Here is a 12,779-nt window from a genome sequence, read left to right on the forward strand (position 1 = left end):
ATTTAAGCAATCTGGAAGAGATGGAGGTCTTCCTGGAAACCTACAAACTACCAAGACTGAAACAGGAAGAAATTGATTTTTTAAACAGGCCAATTAATTATGAAGAGATTGAGCCAGTGATAAACAACCTTCCAAATAACAAAACTCCAGGCATGGACGGTTTTCCTGGGGAATTCTACCAAACATTCAAAGAAGAAATAATACCATACTCCTAAAGCTATTTCAAAAAATAGGAACCGAAGGAAAGCTACCAAACTCATTCTATGAGGCCAATATTACCTTGATCTCCAAACCAGGCAAAGACCCCATCAAAAAGGAGAATTACAGACCAATTTCCCTAATGAATATGGACGCCAAAATCCTCAACAAGGTCATGGCTAATAGAATCCAACAGTACATTAAAAGGATTATCCATCATGACCAAGTGGGATTCATCCCTGGGATGCAAGGTGGTTCAACATTCGCAAATCGATCAGCATGATACATCATATCAACAAGAAAAGACTCAAGAACCATATGATCCCCTCAACTGATGCAGAAAAAGCATTTGACGAAATGCAGCATACTTTCCTGATTAAAACCCTTCAGAGTGTAGGGATAGAGGGTACATTCCTCAATTTCATAAAAACCATTTATGAAAAGCCTACAGCAAATATCATTCTCAATGGGGAAAAGCTGGAAGCCTTTCCCTTAAGATCAGGAACACGACAAGGATGCCCACTCTTGCCACTATTATTCAACATAGTACTAGAAGTCCTTGCAACAGCAATCGGACAACAAAAAGGGATAAGAGGTATCCAAATCGGCAAAGAAGAAGTCAAAATGTCTCTCTTCGCAGATGACATGATACTCTATATGGAAAACCCAAAAGAATCCACTCCCAAACTATTAGAAGTTATAGAGCAATTCAGTAATGTGGTGGGATACAAAATCAATGCTCAGAAATCAGTTGCATTTCTATACACAAATAATGAGACTGAAGAAAGAGAAATTAGGGAATCAGTCCCATTTACAATAGCATCAAAAGCCATACGCTACCTTGGAATTAACTTAACCAGCGACGTAAAGGATCTATATTCGAGAAACTATAAATCACTCTTGAAAGACATTGAAGAAGACACAAAAGATGAAAAAATATTCCATGCTCATGGATCGGAAGATTTAACATAGTTAAAATGTCCATGCTACCCAGAGCAATCTACACTTTCAATGCTATCCCAATCAAAATACCGATGACATTTTTCAAAGAACTGGAACAAATAGTCCTTAAATTTGTATGGAACCAGAAAAGGCCCCGATTCACCAAGGAACTGTTGAAAAGGAAAAAGAAGGCTAGGGGCATCACAATGCTGGATTTCGAGCTGTACTACAAAGCTGTGATCACAAAGACAGCATGGTACTGGCACAAAAAGAGACACATAGACCAATGAATCAATATAGAGAACCCAGAGATGACCCTCGGCTCTTTGGGCAACTAATCTTTGATAAAGCAGCAAAAAACATCCACTGGAAAAAAGACAGTCTCTTCAATAAATGGTGCTGGGAAAATTGGAGAGCTACATTCAAAAGAATGAAACTTGACCACTCTTTCACACCATACACAAAAATAAACTCCAAATGGACGAAAGTCCTCGATGTGAGACAGGAATACATCAAAATCCTAGAGGAGAACATAGGCAGCAACCTCTATGACATCGGCCAAAGCAACCTTTTTCATGACACATCTCCAAAGGCAAGAGAAACAAAAGATAAAATGAAGTTGTGGGACTTCATCAAGATAAAAAGCTTCTGCACAGCCAAGGAAACAGTCAGAAAAACGAAGAGGCAGCCCACGGAATGGGACAATATATTTCCAAATGATGCTACAGATAAAAGACTGGTATCCAAGATCTACAAAGAACTTCTCAAACTCAGTACACGAGAAACAAATAAACAAATCAAAAAATGGGCAGAAGATATGAACAGACACTTTTCCAATGAAGACATACAAATGGCTAACAGACACATGAAAAAATGTTCAAAATCATTAGCCATCAGGGAAATTCAAATCAAAACCACACTAAGATACCACCATACGCCAGTTAGAATGGCAAAAATGGACAAGGCAAGAAACAACAATTGCTGGAGGGGATGTGGAGAAAGGGGATCCCTCCTACATTGTTGGTGGGAGTGCAAGTTGGTACAGCCACTCTGGAAAACAGTGTGGAGTTCCCTTAAAAAGTTCAAAATTGAGCTACCCTATGACCCAGCCATTGCACTACTGGGTATTTACCCCAAAGTACAGTCGTAGTGAAGAGAAGGGCCATATGACCCCAATGTTCACAGCAGCATTGTCCACAATAGTTAAATTGTGGAAGGAGCCGAGATGCCCTTCAACAGATGACTGGATTATGAAGTTGTGGTCCATATATACAATGGAATATTACTGAGCTATCAGAAAGAATGAGTTCTCAACATTTGCTGCAACATGGACAGCACTGGAGGAGATAATGCTAAGTGAAATAAGTCAAGCAGGGAAAGACAATTATCATATGATTTCTCTCATCTATGGAACATAAGAACTAGGAAGATCGGTAGGGGAAGAAAGGGATAAAGAAAGGGGGGGTAATCAGAAGGGGGAATGAAGCATGAGAGACTATGGTCCCTGAGAAACAAACTGAGGGCTTCAGAGGGAGGGTAGTGGAGGAATAGGATAAACCGGTGCTGGGCAGTAAGGAGGGCACGTATTGCATGGTGCACTGGGTGTTATGTGCAACTAATGAATCATAGAACTTTACATCAGAAACCAGGGATGTACTGTGTGGTGACTAACAAAATATAATAAAAAAACATTAAATTAAAATTTAAAAATACCTTAAAAAAAAAAGAAGACACTGGACACAATCTCAAATTGCAAAGAAAGCAAAACCTATATATATGCAGAAATAAAATTGAATAGAGTGAAAAAAGCCAAAAATGAGGCATTTATGTATAAGATGTAGATATAAACAATAAAATTTAAAAAGTGACTTTTAAAAAGTTGGTAAAATAAGAGACTAGTTGAAATAGGAAAAAAAGAAAGAAAAGAAATGGAAAATTTTAGACTGAAAGATAAATGAATGATGAGGAAAAAAATCTCAAGCTCAATATGTTATTTTCCCCTGGCGCTGGAGTTTTACAGTCTTGTGGGATCCATAAAGTATTTGTCCACCTGTTCTTTCCTTTGCTCTTCTGGGGGAGGGGCCTGCTGTGCTGCTCCCCAGGTGTCTTTGCTTGGGTGTAGTTGTACCACCTCTTTCCCGGGGGCTGGGCAGAGTATTAGATGGTCCTCTGTGTGGCTTTTGTGCCCTGGAGCCTCTTTAGAGGATCAGAATAAAAATGGCTGTTCCCCAATCTCTGGACCAAAGCCAGAGGTCATGGAAGCCCCTCTTCAGTAAACCTTCTGGAACAAACAGTTCTTCACTTTTGTGTGTGCCAAACTTCACAGATTCCTGCGGTTTGTGCCCTCTTCAATCCTCCTGGGGAAGTCCAAGGGTTTGGGATTACTGCCCTTTGTGTGCAGGCTTGTGGGCTTGTAAATGGATACCGAATTTTGTAAAGTTCTTTCTCTGCATATATTGAGATGGTCATATGATTTTTAGCCTTCATTTTGTTGATATTGTGTATCACATTGATTGATTTACAAATATAGAACCATCATTGCACCCCAGAATAAATCCTATTTGATCATAGTGGATGATTCTTTCTTTCTTTTTTTTTTTTAAATGATTTTTTATTATATTATGTTAGTCACCATACAGTACATCCCCGGTTTCCGATGTAAGGCTCGATGATTCATTAGTTGTGTATAACACCCAGTGCACCATGCAATACGTGCCCTCCTTACTACCCATCACCGGTCTATCCCATTCCCCCACCCCCCTCCCCTCTGAAGTCGTCAGTTTGTTTCTCATAGTCCATAGTCTCTCATGTTTCATTCCCCCTTCTGATTACCCCCCCTTTCTTTATCCCTTTCTTCCCCTACCGATCATCCTAGTTCTTATGTTCCATAGATGAGAGAAATCATATGATAGTTGTCTTTCTCTGCTTGACTTATTTCACTTAGCATTATCTCCTCCAGTGCTGTCCATGTTGTAGCAAATGTTGAGAACTCGTTCTTTCTATAGCTGAGTAATATTCCATCGTATATATGGACCACAACTTCATAATCCAGTCATCTGTTGAAGGGCATCTTGGCTCCTTCCACAATTTAGCTATTGTGGACATTGCTGCTATGAACATTGGGGTGCATATGGCCCTTCTCTTCACTACGTCTGTATCTTTGGGGTAAATACCCAGTAGTACAATGGCTGGATCATAGGGTAGCTCAATTTTGAACTTTTTAAGGGACCTCCACACTGTTTCCCAGAGTGGCTGTACCAACTTGCATTCCCACCAACAATGTAGGAGGGATCCCCTTTCTCCACATCCTCTCCAACAATTGTTGTTTCTTGCCTTGTCTACTTTTGCCATTCTAACTGGCGTAAGGTGGTATCTCAGTGTGGTTTTGATTTGAATTTCCTTGATGGCTAATGATTTTGAACATCTTTTCATGTGTCTGTTAGCCATTTGTATGTCTTCATTGGAAAAGTGTCTGTTCATATCTTCTGCCCATTTTTTGATTTGTTTATTTGTTTCTCGTGTATTGAGTTTGAGAAGTTCTTTGTAGATCTTGGGTACCAGTCCTTTATCTGTAGTGTCATTTGCAAATATATTCTCCCATTCTGTGGGCTGCCTCTTAGTTTTTCTGACTGTTTCCTTGGATGTGCAGAAACTTTTAATCTTGATGAAGTCCCATAAATTCATTTTATCTTTTGTTTCTCTTGCCTTTGGGGATGTGTCATGAAAAAGGTTGCTTTGGCCGATGTCGTAGAGGTTGTTGCCTATGTTCTCCTCTAGAATTTTGATGGATTCCTGTCTCACATCGAGGTCTTTCATCCATTTGGAGTTTATTTTTGTGTATGGTGTGAGATAGTGGTCAAGTTTCATTCTCTTGCATGTAGCTGTCCAATTTTCCCAGCACCATTTATTGAAGAGACTGTCTTTTTTCTACGGGATGTTTTTTCCTGCTTTATCAAAGATTAGTTGCCCAAAGAGCCGAGGGTCCATTTCTGGGCTCTCTATTCTGTTCCATTGGTCTATGTGTCTGTTTTTGTGCCAGTACCATGCTGTCTTTGTGATCACAGCTTTGTAGTACAGCTCAAAATCCGGCATTGTGATGCCCCCAGCTTTGTTTTTCCTTTTCAACAGTTCCTTGGAGATTCGGGGCCTTTTCTGTTTCCATACAAATTTAAGGACTGTTTGTTCCAGTTCTTTGAAAAATGTCCTTGGTATTTTGATCGGGATAGCATTGAAAGTGTAGATTGCTCTGGGTAGCATGGACATTTTAACTATGTTAATTCTTCCGATCCATGAGCATGGAATATCTTTCCATCTTTTTATGTCTTCCTCAATGTCTTTCAAGAGTGATTTATAGTTTCTAGAATATAGGTCCTTTACGTCTCTGGTTAAGTTAATTCCAAGGTAACGTATGGTTTTTGGTGCTATTGTAAATGGGATGGATTCCCTAATTTCTCTTTCTTCAGTCTCGTTATTCGTGTATAGAAATGCAACTGATTTCTGAGCATTTATTTTGTATCCCGCCACATTACTGAATTGCTCTATAACTTCTAATAGTTTGGGAGTGGCTACTTTTGGGTTTTCCATATAGAGTATCATGTCATCTGCGAAGAGAGACATTTTGACTTCTTCTTTGCCGATTTGAATACCTTTGATCCCTTTTTGTCGTCTGATTGCTGTTGCAAGGACTTCTAGTACTATGTTGAATAATAGTGGCGAGAGTGGGCATCCTTGTCGAGTTCCTGATCTTAAGGGAAAGGATTCCAGCTTTTCCCCATTGAGAATAATATTTGCAGTAGGCTTTTCATAGATGGCTTTTATGAGATTGAGAAATGTACCTTCTATTCCTACACTCTGAAGGGTTTTAATCAGGAAAGGATGCTGTATTTTGTCAAATGCTTTTTCGGCATCGATTGAGAGGATAATATGGTTCCTGAGTCTTTTCTTGTTGATATGATGTATCACGCTGATTGATTTGCGAATATTGAACCATGCTTGCATCCCAGGTATGAATCCCACTTGATCGTGATGGATAATCCTTTTAATGTACTGTTGGATTCTATTAGCAAGTATCTTGTTGAGGATTTTGGCGTCCATATTCATTAGGGAAATCGGTCTGTAATTCTCCTTTTTGAGGGGGTCTTTGCCTGGTTTGGGGATCAAGGTAATATTGGCCTCATAGAATGAGTTTGGTAGCTTTCCTTCTGTTTCTATTTTTTGAAATAGCTTTAGGAGAATAGGTATTATTTCTTCTTTGAATGTTTGGTAGAATTCCCCAGGAAAACCATCCAGGCCTGGAGTTTTGTTATTTGGAAGGTTGTTTATCACTGACTCAATTTCTTCATAATTAATTGGCCTGTTTAAGGAATCAATTTCTTCTGGTTTCAATCTTGGTAGTTTATAGGTTTCCAGGAAGGATTCCATCTCTTCCAGATTGCTTAGTTTATTGGCATATAGCTGTTGATAAAAATTTCTAATAATCCTTCCAATTTCAATGGTGCTCGTCGTGACCTCTCCTTTTTCATTCATAATTTTAATAATCTGGGTCCTTTCTCTTTTCTTTTGGATAATTCTTGCCAGTGGTCTGTCAATTTTATTGATTCTCTCCAAGAACCAGCTTCTAGTCCTGTTGATCTGCTCTACTGTACTTCTGGTTTCTGCTTGATTGATTTCAGCTCTAATTTTGGTCAACTGCTTCCTTGTGCATGGATTAGGCCTGTCCCTCTGTTGCTGTTCCACCTTCTTGAGGTGAGAATATAAAAACTGCATTTTAGATTTTTCTATTCTTTTGAGTGAGGCTTGGATGGCTATGTATTTCCCCCTTAGGACTGCCTTTGCAGTATCCCATAGGTTTTGGACTGTTGTATTTCCATTCACATTGGTCTCCATAAATTGTTTAATTTGATTTTTGATTTCCTGGTTTATCGAGTCATTCCTGAGCAGGATGGTTCTTAGTCTCCAAGTGTTTGAGTTTCTTCCAAATTTTTCCTTGTGGTTGAGTTCCAATTTCAGAGTGTTGTGGTCTGAGAATATGCAGGGGATAATTTCAATCTTTTGGTATTGGTTGAGACCTGTTTTGTGTCCCAGAACATGGTCTATTCTTGAGAATGTTCCATGGGCATTAGAATAGAATGAGTATTCTTTGGTTCTGGGGTGTAGTGTTCTATATATATCTATGAGGTCCAACTCGTCGAGTATGGCATTCAAAGCCTTTGATTCTTTGCTTAGTTTTTGCCAGAGTGTTCTGTCTATTTCTGAGAGTGGAGTGTTGAGGTCCCCTACTATTAATGTATTTTTATTTATATGTCTCTTTATTCTGGTTAAGAGTTGGCTTGTGTATCTTGCTGCTTCCCTGTTGGGGGCATCTATATTTATAATTGTCATATCCACTTATTGAATACTTCCCTTAAGAATAATATAGTGCCCTTCTGCATCTCTAACTATAGTCTGTAGTTTAAAATCCAATTTATCTGATATGAGAATTGCTACCCCAGCTTTCTTTTGAGGTCCATTTGCGTGAAAGATGGTACTCCATCCCCTTACTCTCAGTCTGAATGCATCTTTGGGTTTGAAATGAGTCTCTTGTAGACAGCAAATGGATGGGTCATTTCTTTTTATTCAATCTGCAACCCTGTGCCGTTTTATGGGATGGTTCAAATCATTTACATTAAGACTGATTACTGAGAGATATGATTTTAATGTTGCCATGTTGCCAGTAAAGTCTTTGTTTGTATTGGCTGTGACTTTCTGTTCTGTATCACTCTTGGGGCCTTTTTACTTTTATAGAACCCCCCGTAATACCTCCTGTAGGGCTGGTTTCGTGGTTACAAAATTGGTTAGTGACTGGCGATTCTGAAATGTCTTTATTTCTCCATCAATTCTGAATGACAGCCTTGCTGGATAAAGGATCCTTGGCTGCATGTTTTTCTCTGAAAGAGCTTTAAATATGCTTCCCCAACCCTTTCTCTCATTCCAGGTCTGTGTAGACAGGTCTGACGTAATTCTGATGCTTTTGCCTTGGTACGTGAGAAATTTCTTTGCCCTGGCCGCTTTCAATACTGTATCCTTGCATCTAATATTTGCGAATTGCACTATTACGTGACGTGGTGTAGGTTTGTCATGGTTGAACTTGGGAGGGGTCCTCTCTGCCTCTTGGACACGAATGTTTGTTTCCCTCGCTAGATTAGGGAAATTTTCAGCTACAATTTGTTCAAATATCTCTTCTAGACCTCTGTTTTTCTCCACCCCCTCGGGGATGCCGATGATTCTAACATTGGATCGTTTCATTGAGTCAGTAACCTCCCGTAACCTACATTCGTGGGCGTGGATTTTTTTAAGACCATCTTCTATTTTCATTTTTTCCTCTATTAACCCATCCTCCAATTCACTAACCCGTTCCTCTGCTTCTGCGACCCTGGCTGTCAGAGCCTCTAGTTTTGCCTGCATTTGGCTCATAGAATTTTTAATTTCTGTCAGATTCGCTCTCATTTCTGTCCTTAGGGATTCTATATTCTCAGTAACCTTTTCGTTAATAGTTTTTTCAATTCTACTCATCATTTTGACCATCCTTACTCTGAATTCCATTTCTGATAATTTGGTTACATCCATATCCATTATTTCTGTGGCAGAGGCCACAGACTCACTGTCTTTTCCTTGCTGGGGGGGGCTTCTCCTTCTTGTCATTCTGATGAGGAGAGGTTGCGGGGTTTCCAGAGCCCAAATTATTGACTGGGTCCCAGGCCGTGCCCCTTGTTTTATAGGGATCTTAGGGATGTGGGCTTCTTCTTTAAAGATTTTATTTATTTATTTATGTGGCAGCCAACCAGCGAGAGAGGGAACAGAAGCAGGGGAGTGGGAGAGGAAGAAGTAAGCTCCCAGCGGAGGAGCCCAATGAGGGACTCCTTTCTGGAACGCCGGGATCACGCCCTAAGCCGAAGGCAGGCGCTCAATGACTGTGCGACCCAGGCCCCGGGTTGTGGGCTTCTTGATTTTTCAGCCTGCCTTCTGGGGGAGGGGCCTGCCGCGCCAATACTCAGGCAGCCCTGTTTGGGTAGAGTCTCGGCGTCCCCTGCGAGGGCGGATGGGGATGGGCACTCTCTGAGCCGGTATTTCCAGGCTTTTGTTCCCTGGCGACTTTCCCTGGTGGTTTGCTGTGCCTCTTCTGAGAGTCAGAGCAGCAGCGGCCGAATTTCAGCCTCTGTCACAGAACAGAGGGATTGCGGCCCGTTCTCCACTGACGTTCTGGCCACTTTAACTCTGTTACTGTTGGTGCTGCTCAACCCTGCAGCGTCCCGGGATGTGCGCCCCACACCCGGTGTCCCTGCCCTCACTTCCAGGGCCGGCACGTCTCTGTCCTTTGTGTTTCTAATGCGGCCAGCCGCCAGCCGCCAGCCGCCAGCCGCCCCGCGCTCGCTCCTGGATCTCCCGGTCTCAGTCGATCCAGTGAGCGCACCGGGATTCCAGTGTTTCGCGAGATGCCTGGTGGCGCGCGCGCACCCGGCTCACGGTTCAGTCTGCTGTTTTGCGGGTGCCGTCCGCAAGCCCCGCCCGCTCTCCCATGCAAGTGGCTACCGCTTCCCGGCGCCCGAACGCGGCGGCTCCCTCCCCCTTCCGTTTATCTTCCGATATCTGTGCACAGTTTCATGGCTCCCCGCTTCGTACCTCAATACTCAGCGCTGGAGATGTTCATTTGTAGAGTTCCAGATGCGTCTTCCTGCGTCTCAGGCTGGTTCCGTGGTTGTTTAGGCTGGTCTGGTACCTATCCAGCTCGACTCGGGGGACCGGCTGAAAACGGTGTCTCCTACTCCTCCACCATCTTAACTCCCTCTCTCCTGACTTGCAAGATTCTTGTTGCAACTGGACTAGGCAGGCTGAAGACAGGGCCCAAGGACAAGGCCTAGTTGAAAAGAGGTCTCAGAGGAGCCTGACTGAAGTTTGGTCAAGGAGAGAATCTTTGTCACTTAGGAGCTCAAACTGAAGCGGACCATCGTCTTTGTTGGGTGTCATCTGAACACCAAGGGTTCTCTGTGACCATTGCTTATATGGAGACAAAGACACAAATGTGGCTTTTGAGCCTTCTGGCTTTATATTTGAGTTTCATGTTGCTTTCCCTGTTCTGGCTCAGTGAAAAGTTCTGTAGCTACAGGAACTAGAAGCAGCTAGAATCAGCAGATAGGAATCCTAAAGCCATTAGGATCAAATATCGGATGATTCTTTCAATACACTGTTGAATGTAGATTGCTAATATTTTGTTGAGTTTTACATCTATGCTCATCAAGGATATTGGCCTGTAATTTTCTATTTTTGTAGTATCTTTGTCAACTCTTGGTATCGTAGTAATCCTGGCGTCATAGAATGTTTTTGGTAGCTTCCCTTCTATTTTTTTGGAATAGTTTGAAGAGAATATTTATTAACTCTTCTTTAAATGTTTTGTAGAATTCACCTGTGAATCCATCTTTTCCTGGACTTTTGTTTTTTGTAGTTTTCTGTAGTTTCCAATTCAATTAGCTTACTCATGTTTGTCCTTTCAGTTTTGGAAAATTGTATGTTTCCAGGAATTTATCATTTTCCTCTAGGTTGCTGAATTTGCTGACATATAATTTTTCATACTGTTATATTATAATCCTTTGTGTTTCTGTATGCCAATCATTGCTTCTCTTTCCTTTCTAATTTTGAGTCCTTTCTCTTTTTGTCTTGATGAATGTGGCTCACAATTTATCAATTTTGTTTATTTTTTCAAAGAACCACCTCTTGGTTTCATTGATTTTCTTTCTTTCTTCTTTTTTTTTTTTTTTGGTCTCTATTTCATTTATTTCTGTTCCAATATTTATTGTTCCCATCTTTCTGCTAACCTTGGGTTTTGTTCATTCCTTTTTCCCCCTAGTTCTTTAGGTGTAAGGTTAGGTTGTTTATTTGAGATTTTTCTTGCTTCTTGGGATGGGCCTGTATTGCTATAAATTTTCAGAGGTAGAATTTAGTGATTTATCAGTTGCATATATAAAAGAAGACATTTTTTAATAGAACAAGGTTATGGCAGCTTTCACTTATGACAAACTGCCATGTGTTGGGCCCTGGGATACACAAGGCTGTGTTAGAGGATAGTAGATAAACACTGCAGATTCCTCCTGTAGAGGCAAGGTGGGAGAGTCTCCAAATTATAGTTTTCATAGGTTAGAATGTAATGTGATTGTGTCTATCCCCACAGGTCTATGCATATACATTTTTAAGACCTTTATTGAGGCATGCCGTAAAAGTCACCCATTTTATTAAGTGTACAATATAATTTTTTTAGTAAAGTACAGAGTTGTGCAGTCATGACCACAATCTAATTTTCTTCATCCCCAAAAGATCCCTTATATTCATCTGTAATTAATTTTCTTCCAACTCTCATCCCCACTTAACAACTAAATCTACTTTTTTCTCTATAAATTTGCCTTTTCAGGAAATTTCATACAAATGGATTCATACAATATGTAGCCTTTTGCATCTGGTCCTTTCATATAGCAAAAGTGTTTGAGGTACATCCATGTTATAGCAGATATCAACAGTTCATTCCTTTAATTTTCAATAATATTCCTTTGTATGAACATACCACATTTTCTTTAGGTCTTTACCAGTTGATGGACATTTGGGTTGTTTCCACTTTGGGGCTCTTATGAATAATGCTGCTATGAACATTTTGTCAAATCTTTGTGGATATGTTTCATTCCTCTTGGGTATATACCTTGTAGTGGAATCACCAGGTCAAATGGGTTAAACTCTATAATCAACTTTTGGAAACACTGCCAAACTGTTTTCCAGAGTGTCCACACTGTTTTACACTCCCATCAGCAATACATGCAGGTTCACATTTCTCTACAGCCTTGCCAACTCCTGTTATTATTTGTCTTTTTGATTATTTCAACAGGCATTGATGGACAGTGAGCAAAGTTTAAACTGGAAGTCTCTTCCTGTCAAGGGGACCCCAGACCAGAAGGCCCTATACCCAACTAACATTGAAGTTTTGGGTCAGTGGCCACTGAAACAATTGTTGTCTGTATGAAATTCTTTCTGACTGTACTAAGACGCAATCTCTACTTAGTTGCATGTATGGCTATGTTGTTCTTTTCCCAATGAAAAGTTCTAAAAAATGCAGCTTCCCACATCGAATAATTTTATTGCACAAACTCACTTCGTGAGTAACAATTAGACCTCAGAAATAAAGACAATGTATTCTAGAAAATGGTCAGAATTTTTTATATTTAACATTTTACTAGTGAAAAAGTAGGTGCAGGCAGGGAAAATTCTGTGCATTTTATTTAGGAAAAAATCTGTATTACTTCCCTTTATAGTTAGTTTAAAGGATTTCTAAGGCTTTGTACAAATGTAAATATAAAAATAAAATATAATGTGCATTGTAATTTTTAGAAGCTATATTTTTTACCAAATAGAGTAATTTTACTCAGTAAAAATGTGCTGAATGAATTTGCCCTAAGAATAAATATCTTTTTAGGGAACTAAAACAATACAAAATAATGACTTAGTGTTAATAAAATTTTGTCAATTTTATTAAAAGCAGATTCCATTTCTTAACATAGTTAATTTTTCTTTAAAAAAAAAGTCTACTTTATGGTATTATTTCATCAGAGTAAGTTGGCCCAGTG

General features: G+C 40.1%; 1 long non-coding RNA gene across 1 annotated transcript in view; it reads left to right on the forward strand.

The window, feature by feature from the left end:
- The window catches only part of LOC148109120 (uncharacterized), a 164,935-nt gene extending 152,609 nt beyond the window's left edge, over window positions 1-12,326 (forward strand). Inside the window, exon 3 of the long non-coding RNA XR_015726559.1 lies at window positions 12,044-12,326. This is a non-coding gene — a long non-coding RNA (uncharacterized LOC148109120). The remainder of the gene's footprint in view (window positions 1-12,043) is intronic.
- The last annotated feature ends 453 nt before the right edge of the window (window positions 12,327-12,779 follow it).

This window comes from Ursus americanus, chromosome 13, assembly GCF_024610735.1.
Source record: "Ursus americanus isolate L20-20 chromosome 13, mUrsAme1.1.p, whole genome shotgun sequence".
NCBI lineage: Eukaryota > Metazoa > Chordata > Mammalia > Carnivora > Ursidae > Ursus > Ursus americanus.